The following is a 22,000-nucleotide window of genomic DNA, read 5'->3' on the forward strand; positions in this document are numbered from 1 at the left end:
CGACTGAAGTGATTTAGCAGCAGCAATCATATCTTTTTGATGAACAGAAGTTTTTAATTTCAATGAGGTCTAATTTATTAACTTTCCTTTTACAGTTAGAGCTTTTTGCACTCTGCTTAAGAAATCTTTGCCTACCCCCAGTCAAGAAGATTTCATACTATGTTTTCTTCTAGAAGCTTTATTGTTGTACCTTTTCATTCCTAGGCCTGCAATTCATTTTGAATTAAATTTTGTGTTTAATGTGATGTAGGGCTCAAAATTCTTTATATTCATTCCCTATGGAAACCCAACTGTTCCAGTTCAAGTTAGTGAAAAGTCTATATTTTCCACCCAAGGTAGGAGGGGTGCACTTAATCTTAGGTCTAGTCTTGAAAAGGGATCTGGACCCGTAGAGTGTTAAAATCTGAGAGGGTCTCTGAACTAGGGAGAGGGTCTCTGAACTGTGCCTCAGAAGAAAGAGATGAAGGGACAGGGAGTCTAGATGCTCTGGGCTGGGATAGTATGGAGCCATCAGCTCTAAGATGGATGGGACATGTAAGGCAAAAAGTTTGGTTCTTTCCATTTCTAAAATTCTGTCTCCATAATGCTTAGAAGGATGTTGCACCAGGCCAGACTTTTTAGGTGTTGCTGGCAAAACAAGATTTCCAAGAAATTACCCTTGGAGAAAAGAACCTGGCTTTGCATTTTACAATGTTTTCATTACTCTTCACATTGCCCAGGCTAAATATTTGCTTCCGGAGAAGAACAGGCTCTAAACACTGAAAGACTAGACTAGTACTGGCAGCAGCAGTAACCAAGGAAAGTCCTGAGTATTTTGAGACCCAAAACTGTTTATTTCTGTAAGTGAAAGAGAAAGAGTGTCCGGGCTCAGGTTCTGCATACATCAGACTGAGGACTAATGTTTTCCAGACAGATGACTACTGTCCAGAGTGTTCCTGGCTTGCTCCCCAGGGCCTTCCCCCGGGCTACGTGAGCCCCAGCAGCCACCCTGCCATCTGCAAAAGGGACAAGAAAGCTGCTATTGTAGACTTCACTCTGACACTCCGAGGAAGGGGCCGGCAGGCCCTTGTTATTTCTCACCATTTCCGAAGTGCATGGGGTTTGGATTTGGCTGGTGGGCACAGAGCCGGGGAGCAGACCTGGGGGTGAGAGCTATGAGCCTTGAGTTGATGCTGGAAGAGTAGTTCTTCCCCGACTCGTGGTTTATACCTGAGAGTCTGCAGGTGCAGGCACAGCAGGGGATAAGTCACCTTTGGATCAGCGGGCTCCGCTAACCCAGGATTGTTCTTTTTTTTTTTAAACTTAAATTTTTCTTCTTTATTGACAAGAGGCCTTACCTGGCCCAGTTTTTCTGTAGTTTGGAGAAAGGGCTTATATTTTTCACCTCTTGGTTGGTATAGACTATGTACCCTTTAAAATCTGTGCAGTGTTTATGAAATATTCCTATTGCTCTAAGTCAGAGCTATACAAAAGGCATATGACTGGCAGGCCATCCTGGACTGGTTTCAGTGGAGACTGCAGGCTGGACCAGGAAGAACCAACATGAGATGGTCAGGAACTTACTGAGACACTGGGAAGAGTCAGGGTCATTCTTGAGACTCACTTTCCTTGGAAGGAGATAGTTAATAAATCATTAACAAATAATTTATTCTCTGCCAGATGAATCAATGCACTCATCCAACAAATATTTATCGAGGCAGGCATGATGCTAGGCACTGGGTATATATATATATATATATATCGATGAACAGAAGAGACAAAAATTCTTGCTCCCATGGGGCCTTCATTCTAGTGGGGAGAAACAGACAACGAACAAACAAATTAGTAAATTATATAGGATGTGAAGTTCAGTTCTGGGGAGATGGATAGAGCAGGGACAAGGGGATCAGGAAGGTCAGGGTTGGGGAAGGGATGTACTTTTAAACGGGTGGCAAAGTTGGCCTCAATGAAAAGGGACATATGAACAAAGAATTGAAGGTGGGGAGGAAGGGAGTCATGGGGTTATCTGGAGGAAAAGCTGTTATGCAAGGCTTTTACTCACCCTCAGATAATGTGACTTCTAAATCCAAAGCTCCCCCAACCCCTGCTCCCTTCCTTTCTCCTTCCCTCCTGCTGTATTCTAGAGTCTCTCACCCACTACAGCTCTCCTCTCACTGAGAAACAAAGGACAGATGAGCTCAGTTGCTAAAAGCTCCCCAGGCCTCTTCAAACAGAACTTGGACATCTGCAGAAATGCCCCCAGTATGGCAGGGTGGGGCTTCCCTGGTAGCTCAGACAGTACCTGAGTCTGAGTCTGCCTGCAATGCAGGGGATCTGGGTTCAATCCCTGGGTTGGGAAGATCCCCTGGAGAAGGGAATGGCAATCCACTCCAGTATTCTGGCCTGGAGAATTCCATGGACAGACCATGGGGTCACAGAGAGTCGGACACGACTGAGTGACGTTCACCCACCCACTCACTCACTCATGGCAGGACAGATGGGAATTTAGTGATGGATTCTCTCTTTAATATTGGAACCTCATAGATGCCCCCAGAATGAAATTAAATTGGTAATATGTTCACTCCAGCAATTTTTATTTCATTCCAACTAGCCCTTATCTTCTGAGGCCTTTGATGGGCATTTTAATTAAATCATGAAGAGCCCTTTGTCTTCTGAGAAGAGGGATGGAAGCGTTCCCCCATCCCACCACCTCCCTCCTGCCCTGACCGCTGAGGAATGTGCCTTGTTCCCAGCTGGGTGTCGGGATGGCAGGACCCAGCGGTGGACATGGTCTCCACCCGACCCCCAATCCCAGGTTCAGAGTAGAGATAGCAACTTGTAGATGGAGCGGTTGCCAGACCCTGGGTACTTGATAAACGCTGGTGAAAACAACTGCTCCCAAATCCTGTATGTCTGTGAGTCTCCCTGTTGTAAACAGCTGTGACCCTCTTCAACTAGACCCTGCAGCTTCCTGGCTTCCCTGCCCTGACTGATCAGAGGTTTTTGCTGCTCTGCTGTGAATGTCCTCACCTAGAGTGGGTCATTTCTCCATTCATCCACGCATTTCTTTTTTCCATTTTGCAGACATTCATTCATGTCTACCTTCCTGTTCCACAGGCATTTCAACCTCGAGTTCCTGACCTTCCCCTACCCCTAGATCAGCTCCTCCTCCATCTTCCTGGCTCAGTAAGTGGCATCTCTGCTCCTCAGTCACAGCAGCTTTCTAGGAGTCACCCCTGACCCCTGTGCCCCCTCATCCTCCATGGCCACCACCTGGTGTTTCCATAGCCAAAGGTTTCAGTCCTATCTCTGCCACTCACTATCTGTGTGGTCTTGGGGAAGCTGGTTTAACCTCTCTGTGCCTTTCCCCGTTGTCACACGGAGATAATGTCACTACCTCAGGGGGCTGTTTGGAGAGGACAGGAGTTCATACAGCATCTGGCGCATAGGAAGAACTAGACACGTGTTCACCACAGAGATGATGCATTGTTTGTGTTCTTATCCTTTAACCAGATGGTAATTCATAATATCATCATGTTTTTCATGTTGGGCATTTTAATTTAAATTCATGAAATCTTACATTAAAATATAGCAAAAGAAAAAAGGTTAATCTTCTAAAATTAATTTTATTTCTTTATGAGTGCAGTGGGTCTATGTTGCTGCTCGGGCTTTCTCTAGTTGCAATGAGTGGGAGATACTCTTGTTTGAGCTGTGCCGGTTTGCAGTAGCTCCTCTGGTTGTGGAGCCTGGGCTCCAGGGCACGCATCGTGGTGCGTGAGCTCAGCAGCTGTGGCTTATGGGCTCTAATAAAGGGGTTAACAGCTGTGGCCCACAGGCTTAGTCGCCCCATGGCATGTGGGATATTCCCAGATCAGAGTTCAAATCGGTGTCCTGCACTGATAGGCAGGTTCTCAACCGCTGAATCACCAGGGCTTCAGGGAAGCCCGAAAAAATAATAATCTTAACTGAAGACATGAGGAAGTAAAAGAATAATGATATGGAAAAGTGTTCACAGATATTATTGTTGAGCAAAAGCAAAAGACATGCTATAAAACAGTATGATGACATGGCCTCATTTTTGTAAAAAAAGAAAAAAATGTATGTGTATGTGTGTGTATGAAAAGAAGAACCAGCCCAAATGTTAATGAGTGTACCTCCCCTCTCGGTGGTAGGATCACGCAGGGTTTTAACTGTCTTTTTGTTGCTCTTTGTTTTCCTATGAGAAACTCATTTTTAAAAGTTAGTCAAAATAAAAGCAAGCAATTGCCATGTCCTTCAGTAGTTCCCTCACCTACAGGACAAGTTGTCCACACTCCTTGGTGTGGCATCCTGGAGACATGGGATCTGATCCTTCTATGATCCAGTCACTCCCTCCACCCCTTACCCCACATGCTCCTCTCCAGCAGTATTGAGCTGCTTTGCACATAGTGTGACCTTTGCCTAGAATCCTTTGGATGTGTTCTTCAAACTCTGCTTAATGATCCATAAAAAAGCAAAATCAATAACACTTGCTTTGTAAGAGAACTTTATAAAGAAATTGAAAAGACTGGGAGACTACGTATTTGTAAACTACGTATGTGGAAAATAATTTGTACGCAGAGTATATAAAGAATTTACAAAACTCAACAGGAAGAAAACAAACAGCAAGTTTTTAAAAAGACCAAAAGACTTGAACAGACACTTAACCAAAGAAGATATGCAAATGACAAATAGGCACGCAAAAAGATGCTCAGCACCATCAGTCACTGCTGCTGCTGCTGCTAAGTCGCTTCAGTCGTGTCCGACTCTGTGCGACCCCAGAGACGGCAGCCCAACAGGCTCCCCCATCCCTGGGATTCTCCAGGCAAGAACACTGGAGTGGGTTGCCATTTCCTTCTCCAATGAATGAAAAATGAGAAGTGAAAGTGAAGTCGCTCAGTCGTGTCCGACTCTATGCGACCCCATAGACAGCAGCCTACCAGGCTCCTCTGTCCATGGGATTTTCCAGGCAAGAGTACTGGAATGGGGTGCCATTGCCTTCTCCAATGCGTGAAAGTGAAAAGTAAAAGTGAAGTCATTCACTCCTACAACCTGTTAAACTAAACAAACAAAAGTCTGACGATAGTAAGTACTGGCTAGTGTGTGGAGCAACTGGAACTCTCATTATTGTTGGTAGAAATGTGATACGGTATAACCATTCTGGGTTGGTTTGTTTGTTTAGGAAGAGGTGACAAGCTGTTTACATTTATTTAGTTATTTATTTATGCCACATCGTAGCATGTGGTATCTTAATTCCCTGACTGGGGATTGAACCCATGTGCCTTGCTGTGGAAGTGCAGACACTGGACCAACAGAGAATTCTTAATATGGTCATTCTGGAAAACAGTTTGGCAGTTTCTCATACACTTACCACAAGACCCAGTAATTCCACTTCTAGGCATGTAACCTAAAGAAACAAAACTTACGTTCATGCAAGAAGCTACACACAAATGATTGCAGCAGCTCTCCCCATAACTGTCAAAAACTCAACCACCCAGTATCTTTCAGTGGATGAATTGTTAGACTGTCGTTTGTCCATACGGTGGCTTCCTCTTCTGCAACAGAACGGAACAGACTATGAATGGTGCTTAAAGGCATTATGCTGGGTGAAATAAATCAGTTTCAAATATTACACACTTTGTAATTCCATTTATACGACAATCTATAAAAGACAAAACTTTTCTCCATAGGGACGGAGAACATAACAGTTCCAGGGAGTTGGGGTTCGGAGTATGGTGTGTTTGGCGAGGTGATGGGACTGTTCTGTATCCTAAATATGGTGGTGATCACATGAATTTATACAAGTATTAACACTCATATGTCTTTGCATCAAAAGAAAGAAAAACCAGTGCTAATTCAAACACAAAGCTCTGTTCAGGAATTACTTGCCCTGGAGATCCTCCCTCGTTCTTCCTGGCTCTTGGATTCATCGCTCTGAGCTACAATAGGGAAGACAGGCAGACTGCAGGTCTTCAGGCAGACTGCAGACCTAGTGTATGGGAAGTGGAGTGGAAGCTGAGAAGCACACTGAAGGTCTGGTTGACATGAAATCAATAGATTGCCAGATATTTCTCCAGCAGAGATGGGTTTGTTTGTTTTTTAATTTTTTAAAGATGGGTTTATTTGGGATCAGCAGAGAATTGCAATTTGGGGTTTGAGAGCCATGTGCAAGTCTCTGCAAGGCAAGGGAAGAAGACTGCTTTTATAGAGAGCAAAGGAAGCTGGGAAGTCTGTGCAAACAAAGTGTCTGTGGCTTTCCTTGGCTGAGTGCTTGCCAGGAAAGATGAGGAGTCTTTCTTCTTCCTGCTGGGCTCTGCTAGATGCACAGGTCAGAGGAACTCTGCTGTGTGATCTCCCAAGTCTGTTTAATTGAGGTTTCTGTTCATTTTTAACTGTTGAACAAGTCAGGTGGTAGATGCTATGTAATTTCGAGCAAGCATTGGACTTCTCCAGCTTCATGGTGAGAAAGTCCGTGCCTCCATATTACCCCGGGAGGACAGGTGGGTGCAAAGGCAATCATAAAATTGGCCTTCATTAAAGTCGCTTAGTTGGAGAAGGCAATGGCACCCCACTCCAGTACTCTTGCCTGGAAAATCCCATGGATGGGGGAGCCTGGTGGGCTGCTATCTATGTCGCACAGAGTCGGACACGACTGAAGCGACTTAGCAGCAGCAGCAACAGCAGCAAAGTTGCTTAGTAGGCCATGAAAGGTTGATTGCTTTCCAACAGGAAGTTCGGCAAAGCCATCTGTTCCAGAGCCCCGGAAGATGCGGAATCAGGGTACTTTCCAGCATCAAGCCTTATCACCGTCTAGCTCCTCTCCTTCCTCAGTCCCTGATAAACAATTTGCTTCCATTTTTACTGTGAAATAGGAAACTTTCTCAATAAAGCAATAATACCCATGTTAGGCTTTGTTAGGGAGCTGTAAAAACACAAGCCTCTCATATAGGCTTCTTTGGGGAATAAAGAGTTTATTGGAGAATATTCTGGGCAATAAGAAAGCTGGGTCACATGGCCAGAGTCACAAAGCCTGGGGGAGAGTTCGGGACCCAGAGGTAGTCATGTCCAGAGCCTGGGCTTCCCCTACCCTGCCCATCTGGGGTGTCCTGCAATCTGGCCTCTGCTCCCCACCCCAAGACTTCTGTTCACTGGTGGCTTCCTCTGCCCTCTGCCTCCCACCCTCTCTCCTTTCTGGGGTCTTTTGGAGGTCTACACTGCTGTCAACTGCTGCTCCTCTGTCTCCAGTTCAAATACTCAAAGGCAGTGGGTCCACATCCGAGGCCACTGGCTGCCCCAGGGTGGGGTGCCCACCCTTGTCCAATGGACCGGGAGGGGTCATGTGGTACACAGCAGGGAAATAGGCCCAGGAAATTCCTCAGAAGTGTCGGCCAGAGCAGATGTCCCAATGCTTCTAGTAGTCTTTCCAGCTGGGAATTAGGTATTAATGAGAAAACAATTAACACAGAATTACAGGCAAAACTGGCTTCCCTGGTGGCTCAGACAGTAAAGGATCCGCCTGCAATGTGGAAGACCCAGGTTCGATCCAAGGGTCAGGAAGATCCCCTGGAGAAGGGAATGGCTGCTGCTGCTACTGCTGCTAAGTCACTTCAGTCGTGTCCGACTCTGTGCAACCCCATAGATGGCAGCCCACCAGGCTCCCCCGTCCCTGGGCTTCTCCAGGCAAGAACACTGGAGTGGGCTGCCATTTCCTTCTCCAATGCATGAAAGTGAAAAGTGAAAAATGAAAGTGAAGCCGCTCAGTCGTGCCTGACTCTTAGCAACCCCATGGACTGCAGCCTACCAGGCTCCTCCGTCCATGGGATTTTCCAGGCAAGAGTACTAGAGTGGGTTGCCATTGCCTTCTCTGAGGGAATGGCTACCCACTCCAATATTCTTGCCTAGAGAATCCCATGGACAGAGGAGCCTGGTGGGCTAAAGTCCATGGGGTCACAAAGAGTCAAACATGACTGAGTGACTGTTTTTTTTTTTTTTCACAGACAAAACAGGGATCAATCCAAGCTGCAGTCACAAAGCTGTTCCTCTCTGAGTGTACTTTCTCCATCTCTCTCCACCCAGTACAGGCTGCAGTTTTCTCTTCTGGTCAAACTAAGAGCATACATTTCCTCCACATGCACCTTTACTTTCTTGATCAGGGTCTATCAGATCACCTGGACCAGAAGCCCCATGAGGCTTGTGGCCTCATGTTACACAGAACCAGGGAACTGGCTCACTGGAAGCCATTCAGATGAGCCAAGAATTTCCCCCAACCGGGTCAGGCTCTAACGGCACTCCATGGCCTTTGTGCGTGAGTGATACCCTCTGCCTGGGGTTTCCTGTAAACCTCTGCCCAGGTTTCCCATAAACCAGACACAACATTCTGGCACGTGCTAGAGCCTCTGGAAGACAGCTAGAGTGGGAAGCCATGGGCGCCACCACCCTCAGTCACTTCAGCAAATTCTCTGAATCTCTCTTGACCTTTAAACTGCCCCAACCAACAAATTGCTTAGGCGACATAGAAACTACCCAACAGAGAGCTCACCTTATATTGGTCTAGAACAGTAAATGTGGGTCATTGCTCTGACCACACCCTACTCCTGAGCTGGGACAGGTACAGCTACTTTTTCCTGCTGAGCCTTAAAGTACAGAACCTTAAACTCATTCCTGCTGAGAGGCTCCAAATCGTTATTATTTATCTGTTAAGTTGGGCACAACAGATAACCCATATGTCATCCTAGATCTTGGCATCTGATCACCCTTCCATGAGGTTGGCCTGTAGACCTGCAGTTGAGTTTGAATCAGCATCGCTCAGGTGCACCGCCCCCTCCCCCCCCCACCCCCCCCGCGCTCCCAACCAATGCCCTTCGAGGGCCTACATAGAAGACTCAGGGATCTGAAAATCCGGAGAGCTTGAAGACAGAAATGACTGGGAGGAAGTGCCCTGTGGAGGCCTGTGATAATCCTCCCAGGACTGTCTGCACTGCCCACCTACTCCACAACCGCCAGCTGTCCCCGCTGCTGTTCCCTGCTATCTGTAAACCTCCAGTCTTTCACCCACCCTTTCCACCACCCCCCTCTTCTCAAACTCTTGTCCAGCAGTAAACCAGTGAAGTGACATTTATGCACGGATGGGGCAGACTTCTGAGAAAACAGTCTGGAAAAAGGCACCGCCCACTCTGTGCCCTTTGTGGACAATTTACGTGTGTCGCTTCATCCTACAGTCATTCCACACGCTGAGCTTTATTTTCATTACCCAGAAGAGGAAACCAAGGCCCAGAGGGGTTACAGAGCTAGCCCCACCCAGAAACAGGTCCCATTCAGAGCCATGCTGTAAGCCACCCAAGACTGAGGCAGCTTAGGGGTGTCTGGAGCCACAGGTGGGGGCAGGCTGCAGATTGCTGTGTCCCCACTTAGTGCAGGCCCCCAGCGAGCCGGAGAAGCAGGCTCTTCCACCAAAATCAGATCTCGGAGCTCAGGGACTGACACCTACTTTTACATGTCCATCCATCCATCCATTGGCCAGCCACTCATTCATTCATCAGAAGTCCATTGACTACTGCACACCCACTAGGAAGTGATTGTATAATAAAAAAGACAGGCAATAGTTGACAGGCAAGGGTTGACTAGGGAAATAGGAACCCTCATACACTGCTGGTGGGAACATAAAATGGAGCAGCCCCTTTGGAAAATATTAGGGCAGTTCCTCCACAAGTTTAACAATAAAAAAAAGTTAAATGTGAAGTTCTCCTGTGACCCAGCGATTCCACTCCTGTATATATACCCAACAGAACTGAAAATATTTTTTCATATGAAACTGTGCTCACATATTCATAGCAGCATTATTCAAAATATCTAAACAATGAAGTCAAGTTAAATGCCCATCAACTGATGAATGGATAAGCAAAATGTGCTATGTCCATACAATGGACTATTATTCAGTCATAAAAAGGAATGAAGTACAGATACATGCTACAACATGAAAAAACCCTGAAAACATTATGCTAAGTGAAAGTAATGCTCAAAATTCTCCAAGCTAGTCTTCAACAGTATGTGAACCGAGAATTTCCAGATGTTCAAGTACATTTAGAAAAGGCAGAGGAACCAGAGATCAAATTGCCAACATCCATTGGATCATAGAAAAAGCCAGAGAATTCCAGAGAAACATCTACTTCTGTTTCATTGACTATGCAAAAGCCTTTGACTGTGTGGATCACAACAAACTGGAAAATTCTTCAAGAGATGGGAATACCAGACCACCTGACCTGTCTCCTGAGAAATCTGTTTGCAAGTCAAGAAGCAACACTTAGAACCAGACATGGAACAACAGACTGGTTCCAAATTGGGAAAGGAGTACGTCAAGGCTGTATATTGTCACCTTGCTTATTTAAATTATATGCAGAGTACATTATGCGAAACGCTGGACTGGCTGAAACACAAGCAGGAATCCAGATTGCAGGGAGAAATATCAGTAACCTCAGATATGCAGATGACACCACCCTTATAGCAGAAAGCAAAGAGGAGCTAAAGAGCCTCTTGATGAAAGTGAAAGAGGAAAGTGAAAAAGCTGGCTTAAAATTCAACATTCAGAAAACTAAGATCATGGCATCTGGTCCCATCACTTCATGGCAAATAGATGGGGAAACAATGGAAACAGTGACAGATTTTGTTTTCTTGGGCTCCAAAATCACTGCAGATGGTGACTGCAGCCATGAAATTAAAAGACGCTTGCTCCTTGGAAGGAAAGCTAGGACAAACATAGCATATTAAAAAGCAGAGACATTACTTTACCAACAAAGGCCTGTATAGTCAAACCTATTGTTTTTCCAGTGGTCATGTATGGATGTGAGAGTTGGACTGTGAAGAAGGCTGAGCGCCAAAGAATTGATGCTTTTGAACTGTGGTGCTGGAGAAGACTCTTAAGAGTCCCTTGGACAGCAAGGAGATCTAACCAGTCAATGGAAATCAGTCCTGAATATTCATTGGAAGGACCGATGTTAAACTGAAGCTCAAATACTTTGGCCACCTGATGTGAAGAACTGACTCATTGCAAAAGACCCTGATACTGGGAAAGATTGAAGACAGGAGGAGAAGGGGACGACAGAGGATGAGATGGTTGTATATTGCCGACTCAATGGACATGAGTTTGAGCAAGCTCTGGGAGCTGGTGATGGACAGGGGAGCCTGGTGTGCTGCAGTCCATGGGGTTGCAAAGAGTCAGACACGACTGAGTGACTGAACTGAACTGAAGTGAAAGAAGCCAGACACAAAGGTCACATATTCCATATATATAAAATATCCAGAATAGGCAAGTCCATAGAGATAAAGGGCAGACTAGCAGTTGCCTTGGGCTGGGAGGGAGGAGGAAAGGGGCATGACGCTAATGGATATGGAATTTCTTTTGGGGGTGATGGAAATGTTCTGGAATTAGGTTCTGCTGATGGTTACACAGCCTTGTGAATATAAAGCCCACTGAACTGTACAATTTTAAAGGGTGGATTTTATGATGTGTGAATCATGTCTCAATTAGAAATTTTATTGACACATCTTGACACTGTGCGTCTGGCACTGTGCTGGTACCACAGAGATGTGTGAGATGTTGCCTTGGCCTTCAGGAACTTGCAGTTCATAGAGGAGACAAATGAGTGAGTCCACAACTAAAAGAGTGGGATTAATGTTGAGGTGGAGGGGAACCCAGGGAAGCCTGGGGATGAAAGGTCAGGAGTACTTTTTAGAGATGACAGCATCATAAAGTAGAGCAGAGTCTGAGAAGGGTGGGGATGGGGAGCTGCCAGGAAGGATATTCCAAGCAGAGAGAATAACTAATGCAAAGGTGTGGCTGGCTGGGGAGCTCCCAGGAGAAGGGGAGAACGTTGAAATAGGGACCAGGATGAGGCAGGACAAATCCAAGTGTCAGATGCCAAAGGCCAAAGTTCCCTCCTACAGTAACATGAGAGGAACGTTCCCTGGGCAGGAGGAAATAAAGCATCAACTCTGGGATTTCCCCAGTTGTCTAGTGGCTAAGAATCTACATTCCCAATGCAGGGGACCCAGGTTTGACCCTTGGTCAGGGAACTAGATCCTACGTGCTGCGATTAGAGATCCTGAATGCCACAATGAAGACCCACCCAGTGAAGCCCAATAAAAAATAAATATTAAAAAACCAAAGCTTCGACCTACTCTGAGAGAACCTCTCCAGGTGCCTGTGCCCCCTTCCCCACCCTCGTTCTTGTAGGGAAAATAGAAAGAAGAGTAAACAAGAAAGCAACCAGCGCCCTTATTTCTACCACTTTTAATATTTTTTCTCATGTCTTTTTATGCCTTTATTTTACTTGGAGGGGTGATTCTGCACTATAATCTGATGTTTTTACTGACACCATAAACATTATTCCTTGTCATAAGATATTCTTAAAATACTTCATTTCTTCGTGTAATGGTCCACCATAACCCTGGCCCCTAAAGTTGGACCAGGGTGCCTTTCTTGAATGATGATCATTTAGGTTGTTTCTGAGCCTTGTGTGCAATGATGCCCTGAACATCTTTGTGGCCTGGGTCTGGAGTCACTGGCGCTGGTAACTGCTGTGCTCTGCTTTCTTGGAGGGCACTCCAGTTGACAAGGGAACTCTCCCAAGAGCACCCAAGACAAGATGTGCTTGAGTTGGGGAGACTCAGAAAAACCCAGATATCAGAGCTGGAAAGGCTGCAGAGAACCTTAATTGAGAAAACAGAGACCCAGCAGGCTCACGGGGCCCGACAAAAGATACACAGCTGCTTAGGGGAGGACCCAAGACAATGTGCTTACCCAAGCTAGTGAGAAGGTATTTAGACCTTCTCTTTAGATCAGCATCCAACATCCTCAGAGGCTGAAGTGGGGGAGAAAGTGACCAGACACTTGTCTTCCGTTTGACCTAACCCTAGCCCATTCGCAGCAGCATGGCTGCTGCTCTGCCCGCATCCTTCATGGCAGTGCATCCAGCCTTGGCATTTCTGTGCCTGTGGGCTTTTCCAGAGCCAAGGAAGGCTACCTGCCCATAACAGGCCTTGGGGAGTTAACGCCCCTACCCTGTTCCTGGAAGTGATGCTCTAGAATTGTCGGGCAAACAGTCAGAATTCTTGTACCTTGGGTGAGGTCTGGGTTTCACCTAGGTTTCTCTGTGGGGTTGAACTCCAGTTGCCTGTTGCGGTTACTAGCTTAGCATTGCACATTTGATGGCTATCTGTCCTTCCTTGCTCCCCTACTGATGTCCTCTGCACAGAATCAGGTACTAATTGCACCTTAATCTTTGATCTTTGAAGTACCACACCTCAGGACTTGCCCTGATGCCATGCCAAGTATTAATCCTTAACCCGAGAAGCAGCGAAGAAGGGCAGAAAAGGGACGATGTTCTGGGAAGCATCAATAAGAAATTGGGCCCTTAAAGAAAATTCCTGGCTGACCCGCCCCCGAGAGCTGGTCAGGTCATCGCCTACTGTGCCCAGCCTGCCAGTGAAGTGCCAGGCTTGTGCCTGCCAGCGTGAGTCATACTCCAGGGATTCGGCGATCAAAGCCATCCAAATCCTGGTCCATCCTAGGTCTGTCCACCTTAGGTAACAACCGGGTCATTTCCAGCAAAAATCCCTCTGTTTCCAACCCCAAGTTATTCAAGGTGGTACACACTCAGGAGACCTTGTGTGACTCATGCCCTCCAGTGGTTAGCCAACAAATGACAAGGGAGGGGCTCAGGGCCAGGGGTCTTGCATGAGCCCTAGGGTATCAGAACTGGAGGATCCTTAGAGAGCTTCTTCCCTTTGCCTTCCTTGGTCAGGTGAGGGGCATGAAGCCTAAACAGGACAAGCGACATCACAGGTCACACACAGGCACACGTGTAGAGAAAGAACCAAAGTCACACATCTCGTGGGTGCTCCTTGCGGTTTTCTAGCATCTCACCTTGATAATTTTTGTCACACCTGCATACTACCTACATTATTATTTGCTCCGATACTTTCCCCTTAAACCGACTCCTCTTTGAACTTAAATAAATGTAATTCTCAAATCCATTTTTATCATTTCCCACACATGAAATGTCAGTAAATGGTCATAGACAGTAAACACACTGATAAATACTTCAACTATTAAAATTAAAAAAGGTTACTCCAGGTACGTGCTAAGTCGTTCAGTCGTGTCTGACTCTTTGCGACCTCGTGGACTGTAGCCCACCAGGCTCCTCTGTCCATGGGATTCCCCAATACTGAAGTGGGTTGCCATGCCCTCCTCCAAGGGATCTTCCTGACCCAGGGATCGAACCTGCATCTCTTAAGTCTCCTGAATTTGCAGGCCGGTTCTTTAACACTAGCACCACCTACCACCGCAAATCTCCTCTGGATTGGTCACGTTTAGGGAAACTTGTCATTTGACTGAAAAAGAGATCCTAGGTCATGCAGATATGGACCTTTAGCATCACCAGCAAGGGCATCTACTGAACATCTGAGAGTGCAGAGTGCTGAGGTTATTAGTGGGGACAGGGATTCCATGTCACCATCTCAAAGGGTAGGGGAGGTGGTACCAGACAGCCTGGGGAAGGAGGAGGAGAAGGGCCTAATGTAGCTACCAGGAAGGTCAGGGGCCTGCTGGCCTAGAAGAGGAAGTGGGCCAGAACGAACTGCTGTGAGACCCGGGAATGAGCTACTCTTGGCCTCAACTTCCCCATCTGCCAGGATGGGAGCCCCTAGGATTTATTGAGTGTCTGGCACTTTGAAGACAGGGCCTCATACTTCCCTGGTGGTACTGTGGATAGGAATCTGCCTGCCAATGCAGGTTACATGGGTTCGATCACTGGTCTGGGAAGATTCCACATGCCGTGGAGCAACTAAGCCCGTGTGCCACAACTACTGAGCCCGCGTGCTGCAATTACTGAAGCCCAAGTGCCCTGCAGCCCATGCCCTGGAACAAGAGAAGCCACCACAAAGAGAAGCCTGGGCTCCGCAGCTACAGGCAGCCCCTGCTCACCGCAACTAGAGAGAGCCTGCATGCAGCAATGAAGACACAGTGCAACCAAAAATAATAAATAAAATAAAGAAAACCTCTTAAAAAAAAGAGAGGATCTCATTTTATCCTCAGGAAAATCCTACAGAGAAGCGCTTCCTGGTCTCTCTTGGCAGCTAAAGAAAGTGAGGTTAGGGGTGGGATGAAGGGATTTGGCCAAGGTCACCTGGCTGAGCTGGGCCTGGGACACCATTCAGGACCCCAGGATGACCTCATGGTCCCATGTGTACCGGGGGTGAAGATAAGCCCGACTGTCTCAAGCCTTGCCGAAATGACATCACTTGACAAATCAGCTGTTGCAGTGCCTGCCTGAGGCTGCCTGGCCGCCCCGCCCGGCTGAAGCTGGGAGGCTGCTCCTAAGTCCTCCAGACCACCCTGAGAGCAGCCAGTTCCAGGAATGGGAGTTCCCTGGATCCAGAGAGAGAAGGCTCTCCCTATGGAGACAGAGCACTTAGCATCAGGGGAGGTTTAGGCTTTTCCCCTGGTCTGAGATGCCCTTTCTGTCTCTTCCCCCCATCTAAGTCCTTCTGTCCTTCTGTCCTCCCCCCACGGCCTAAAGCCCTCGAGCCCCCATCCCTGAAGATCTGGTGCCCTCAGGATCTAGGCAACACAGCCCAGCATTTGGCAGAGTGCTGGAGTCAGCACGGAGACCCTCAGGGCAGAGGCCCCCTGGCTTCAGAGCTGGGAGCATGCAGAACCGCAGTTGTGACTGTCCCGTGTTGATCCCAGGTCCTCGAGCCAGTGTGGGCCGCCTCTCCGAGCTTCGGTGCCCTGCTACAAAATGAGAACAGTGAGAGTTCCATTGCAGGGTTGTCTAGAGGTTACTAGGCGTGTAGTAAGTGCACAGATCCTCCAGGTAATCACTGCTTGAGCACCCACTGTGTACCGAGGTAATATAGTGATAAATGTGATAGAGCCCTCCTGTTCTCATGGAACTTGGGATATGCTGAAGGGTCACCCTCTTTCCCTTATTCTGGAGTGAGGAGGACAAAGGCCATGTCTTGAGGATCACCCCTCTGCTCACTAGCATGCTGAATCCTGCCTAACAGCCCCCTCGCCCCACTTTATAAACACATGGAGAACTGATCTCTGGGGTCTGACAGTTCTGGGTTCAAATCCCAGCTCTGCCCCTTCCTCCCTGGGTGACGAAGTGTCACCTTCCCTCTCGAACTGCAGATTCCTCTTCTGCAAATTACTGATTAGAGCATGTGTGCGCGTGCTAAAATTTTAGTCGTGTCCAACTCTTTGTGACCCTGTGGACTGTAGCCCGCCAGGTTCCTCTGTGCATGGGATTCTCCAAGAAAGAATACTGGAGTGGGTTGGCACGCCCTCCTCCAGGGGATCTTCCCGATCCAGGGATTGAACGTTTGTCTCTTATGCCTCCTGCATTGGCAGGTGGTTTTTTTTTTTTACTTCTAGAGCCACCTGGGAAGCCCCAACTCTATCTGATGGCAAGTCAATCCCAGGATGAGGAAGCCAAGAAATTCCAGCATCAGCTGCTATCGGCATGGTGCCCTGATGCACTGGTTGGGTAGGGTAGAGGCTTTCTTCACAGCAGCCTTGGAACTTGCATCCTCACCCTCCTGGGGGCCCACGCGCCCTCTGCCTGCTCTTCAAACTGCGCTTTGATTTCCCCTCAGCAGCATTCACCTGCTGCATCTATCAACAACAGATGGGCAGGAATGCAGCCTGTCGGGTTAGCAGGGCCAAGGGTGGAGTGGACCCAGAACGCACAGAACAGCAGATATAGAAATCCATGACAACCTCCAGGATGGGAACCGGCCCTGGACCCTGCAAACTAGAGCTCTGAGGTGAGCGGCCCTGTTTGTCCCAGCCCAGGGACTGTCTGCGGTGTGACTGTGGGTAGTCTCTTAGCTTCTCTGTGTGTACCGTCCTTAGTGCTGTTTTTACTCCCCTCTTTGCCATTTGCTAATTAAGAGAGATTGGGAGAGTGGTGATGGTTGTACACCACCTCGTGTAACGCTTAAAAATAGCTAAAATGGTGAATTGTATGTTATATGAATTTTATCCTAATAAGAAGATGAATACATAAATGTAATGTTATACAGAGAAAGAGAATTGGGAATTTAAAAGCTAATGGTGGAACTTCCCTGGTGGTCCAGTGGCTAAGACTCTGTGCTCCTGGTGCAGAGTGACAGGGTTCGATCCCTGGTCAGGGAACTAGATTCCGCATACCGCAACGAAGATCAAAGAGCCCGCATGTCTCAGCTATGACCCGGTGCAGCCAAAGTAATTAATTAATTAAAAAAACACAAATTTTTGCGGAAGAGTGCTGACCCTTGTGAAGAAGGAAACTTTCAAAAGCAGGTCATGTCACCTGCGTGTGAGTGTGTGTGCACTCAAGTCATGTCTGACTCTTTGCAGCCCCATGGACTGTAGCCCACCAGGCTCCTCCCTCCACGGAATTCTCCAGGCAAGAATACTGGACGGGGTTGCCATTTCCTACTCCAGGGGATCTTCACCTGCTTGCTCTTTATCAAAAAGTAAATTGTTCCTCTCTGACCCACAGTGGGAACCAGAAATTCTTGTGTGATTACCTTTTTGCTCCATAGTTCAAAGCATTTTCTTGTATCTTATTTACTCACTTTATCTTGGCCAGTCTTTCTAATGTGAAAAGTCAGGCCCAGAGACTAGAGGGCCTGAGGTCAGTCCTAAGGCCTGATCTTTTCTGAGACCACATAGCAGCTCAGTATCAGAACTGTCACCAGAACCCAGAAACTCTCAGGCTAAATGCAGCGTGTCAGGTGCTGAGCCTGGTGCTCAGGTCAGTCACTGCTGACCCAAATGCCGCCGGAGGCCAAGAACATCATGATTGGCAGATGCTGAATCAGAGCAAGACCCAAGGTGAGATGACAGCCTCGGAGCTCAGGCTGGTAACCTGAACAGCATGCAAAGGAACAGGAAAAGGAAACAAGTAGTTATAGAGCCTTAACTCTGGGCCAGCTACTCCAGGGCCCCTACAGGGGCACCACTCATCATTCACTCATCCACCATTCATTCATCTAGTGCTTCCGCAGTGCCCACTCCATGCTGGTCAGCAGATGTTGGTTGATGGGGATAGCATGGTCCCTTACTCCCCAGGGCTCACGATTTAGCGGGGAGACAGTCACCAGATCTGGGTTCCCACCTGACTCTGCCACAGATTCACCTGAGACTCTAGGTGCTTCGGTTTCCACACCTATCCCCAGGGAGGAGAATCAAAGAAGGCCGTGGACACACAGGCAGCTGGCCGATTATAGGCCTCACGTATTTCAGGGGGTCATGTAAAGGGAGGCCCCTTGTGGAGGTACCCTGACAAGATCATGAGGACACAGAGACACTCTCTGGGGACTGCGTTTGGGAGTGATGTTCTTCATCAGGGTGGGAGCATCTGCGGGAGTGAGCCAGGGGCCAGCCTCAAGTGACGGGCAACATATACACAGCCTGGGATCTCACTGCCCGTGCATCCAAAGCCCAGCTATCACATGTCTGATCGATTAAACAACTGAATAACTGCATATTCTGAAGCAAAAACAGCCAGGTGTTTTGAGGTCAAGTACATAAGATTCTAGAGGAGTCCATGAGTGGCAAGGAGCAGTACCCTTTCAGGGTTGTTGGAGGAGTTAAAGGATTAATACATGTATTTGCTGCAGATATAGCCAGAATATGTGGAAGCAATTATAGGGAACATGAGTAGAGTAAGACAAACTCCTAATTATCCCCCAAAACCCTGTCCTGGTACCCTCTCCCCTGTCAACCTTCCCTGAGCAATGCAGTTTCAGCTTCTCCAGCTATAGCACCCTTGCCTCACTGCACGGATCACTCCATATGCTAAGTCACTTCAGTCGTGTCCGACTCTGTGTGACCCTATAGACGGCAGCCCACCAGGCTCCCCTGTCCCTGGGATTCTCCAGGCAAGAACACTGGAGTGGGTTGCCATTTCCTTCTCCAATGCATGAAAGTGAAAAGTGAAAGTGAAGTTGCTCAGTCGTGTTCAACGTTTAGCGACCCCATGGACTGCAGCCTTCCAGGCTCCTCCATCCATGGGATTTTCCACGTAAGAGTACTGGAGTGGGGTGCCATATCCATAATTATCTATTCTTTAAGCTTTGTACTCCCTGAATCCGGGGACTCTGTATCTCCCCTCAAGCAGCATTAGTTTCCCTGAACTGAACTGGCTAAAGCCAGCTAAAAACAAGAATGGTCTTGATACATTGAAACTCCTTGAGGGCTACTCCTATTTTTCATTCAGTCACTCATTCAACCACTCACTCTACAAAGATCTTTGGAGCTCCTATTCATGTCTTTATTCAGTAGTCGCTCAGTCATGTCTGACTCTGCAATCCCATGGACTGTAGCTTGCCTGGCTCCTCTGTCCATGGAATTCTCCAGGCAAGAATACAGGAGTGCGTAGCCATTCCCCTCTCCAGTTTTTTCCTATCTTAGCCATATCTAATTGATTAGAATCCTGAATTTAATTTGGAAAATGCAGGAAGGAAATGAATGGAGTGTGACAGCAATACATTAGGATGGTGAAAACAAGGGTGGGTTTTTTCCCTCCATTTTTTACTTTTTCCTAACAGAGTTATTATTTTTCTTTTATAATGGAACAATTCATACCATATAAGAACACTGTGTTTGAGGCACTACAATAAAATGGAATTTTAAGAAAGTATAATGAAGTTAAGATATACTTTCTGTTATAAGAAAGGTTTTTTTTCCCCTGTAGAAAACCACTATACCTGCCACCCTCCCTTACTCAGAGCTGAAGTGAGAGACATTAGCAATACCAGCATCTGACAGGTCTGTCTGTGCCAAGGGCTTTCCTTCCCTTCCAGAAACCTCAAGCTGAATGATTCAGAGATCCGTTGGGAACACTGGCAGGACCCAGCATCACTGGCCTTCTGTAACCTGGGCATTTTCCAGTGTGTTCCATATTGTCAATATTCCTTGGCTTCCTGGACTTCTGCCATGAACTGGAAAACCAAGAGGCTGGACAGAAATGAACTGGAGTGCTCCCTGCTGAGGTGTTAAAAAAAAAAAAAAATCCCCCAGAATCTGAAAGTGAGGCAACATGGTTTAGCTAAATAAAACTTGGCTTCATAATGACTCCTTTATGAACCCAGCGCCCTGCTGATGAACCACTACCTTGGACCTGGGACCAGGAAGAGTTGGGTTTACTGAGGATGTCCCACACAGAGTGATGTAACAGCAACATCAAGTCACTCAAAGGCCAGTCATAAATTAGCTAACTGTATACCCAGCCAGGGACACTCCCTAGGGAAAGAAAAAAAAAACTCTTATGCAAAACGGCTCCCTGGATGCCACAGGTTGGGTATAAATTCCTCTTAGCTGCCGATGTAATCACAACTTTGCAGTGAGTTGAAGACTGAGGCTCTCTAGCCCTAGAGAACTCAGTGTCACTGGTCTGAAACCTCTCAGCCACCCTTGGTGAGGGAATTGGGCAGCTATAGACGGTTCCAGAGTTCTCAGCGTGAAGATCTCCCGAGTTCTCTTGTCCAGACCCTGCATAGGCAGTGTGGCCAGCCCCAAGGTGAGTTGTCTTCATTTCTGGGGAAGCTACTGTTTTGAGAGGATTCTGTTTCTTCTTGTTTGGGAAGGCTCAGAAAACTGTGGGACTTTTCTGCCTATAGAGATAAACTGGTGGGAAAAACAAATCTAAGAAATGCCAACATGAGGTTTGGCATCTTGTTCATATTTTGTTTTCTGCCAAATTTGCTGTAGTTGCTACATTTCAAGGGAAAACATTTGGAGAATGGGGAGTAATCTACTGAGAATTCTTTTTTACATTGGTGATACTGTCCAGTCCTTGTAACATGCAGCTTTAGGGGAAAGGTAAACTAAATATTATTAAGCCTATTTTATGGGAGAAAAAAAATGAGTCTTTTAAATAACTTGAGCCAGGTCACATAACTAGTAAGGCTAGGATTTGAACCCACATTTGGGAGCTCTAAGAGTCTTTTTTTTTTTTTTTTTTTAACTTATTTATTTGGCTGCAGTGGGTCTTAGTTGCAGGATTCAGGATCTATGGACTCTCTAGTTGTGGTACATGGGCTTAGTTGCTCCATGGCATGTAGGATCTTAGTTCCCTGACCAGGGATTGAACCCACATCCCCAGCATTGTAAGGTGCATTATTAACCACTGGACCACCAGAGAAGTCCCAGGCTCTACAATTCTAAATCCCAGGTCCCATGGACCACATCTCACCACACTGGCTCCCAATGCTTTTTCCATGGAGGAGATATGCAGGGGTGGGTGTGGGGGATAGGAAGGTGTAGGGGGTGGGGCAAGCCCAGACCAGAACTGGGCCTCCACTTAGGTCTTCTTCTCTGATCCTTTTTTAAAAGAAGATGATCTCAAATGTTAAGAATTGAGTGCATTTTTCCCCCACAAATAATTATCCCCCCCCCCATAATAACAAAGGAGCAGGGATGTCCCTGGTGGTCCAGTGACTGGGACTCTGTGCTCCCAACTCAGGGGATCCAAGTTAGGGAACTAGATACCACATGCCAGAACTAAGAGTTCACATGCCACAGAATAAAATATCCCATGTTCCAAAACTAACACCCGGTGCAGCCAAATAAACAAATAAAATTTTAAAAAGGAGCAGATGGCAGCATTGATAATAACTGCAAAATCAGAAGAGTTAGCACAGCTATGACTTGAAAGCTTTCCCCAGTGATAGGTGCTCTGCCTGCAGGGCCAGGCAGATGGTATTCCAATGACTAGTGGGTTCCTCACCACCTTGCCTCAGGTCAACCGTGAAGCTCGCCAGGTCCCATTCAAGAGGCTCACAGGGTTTGTGCTTTGTCCTTATTGAGTTATGTGTTCTTCCTTTAGATAGTTACGTTGTTTTGTAGAATTAAATCCATAGGATCCCCGCATGCAACTCCAAAAGAGGAACAGAGGTCGCAAAACCCCGATGAAGTGGCAGTTCATGACTTATGAGCGTTATCCCCTGAACT

General features: G+C 47.1%; 1 protein-coding gene and 1 long non-coding RNA gene across 3 annotated transcripts in view; one reads left to right on the forward strand and one right to left on the reverse strand.

The window, feature by feature from the left end:
* Positions 1–1,630: 1,630 nt before the first annotated feature.
* Positions 1,631–22,000, reverse strand: part of LOC123332688 — a 28,554-nt gene continuing 8,184 nt past the window's right edge. Inside the window, exons 2-3 of the long non-coding RNA XR_006549648.2 lie at positions 5,424–5,552; positions 1,631–1,788 (exon numbers count right to left, since the gene is read on the reverse strand). This is a non-coding gene — a long non-coding RNA (uncharacterized LOC123332688). The remainder of the gene's footprint in view (positions 1,789–5,423; positions 5,553–22,000) is intronic.
* Positions 20,386–22,000, forward strand: part of NOS2 (nitric oxide synthase 2) — a 42,758-nt gene continuing 41,143 nt past the window's right edge. The window contains exon 1 of one of the 2 annotated variants that reach the window (XM_025281014.3): positions 20,386–20,567. The gene's annotated coding sequence lies outside the window, so the exon portion shown is untranslated. The remainder of the gene's footprint in view (positions 20,568–22,000) is intronic. The other variant, XM_006046821.4, reaches the window with a different exon arrangement.

Source organism: Bubalus bubalis, chromosome 3 (genome assembly GCF_019923935.1).
Source record: "Bubalus bubalis isolate 160015118507 breed Murrah chromosome 3, NDDB_SH_1, whole genome shotgun sequence".
NCBI lineage: Eukaryota > Metazoa > Chordata > Mammalia > Artiodactyla > Bovidae > Bubalus > Bubalus bubalis.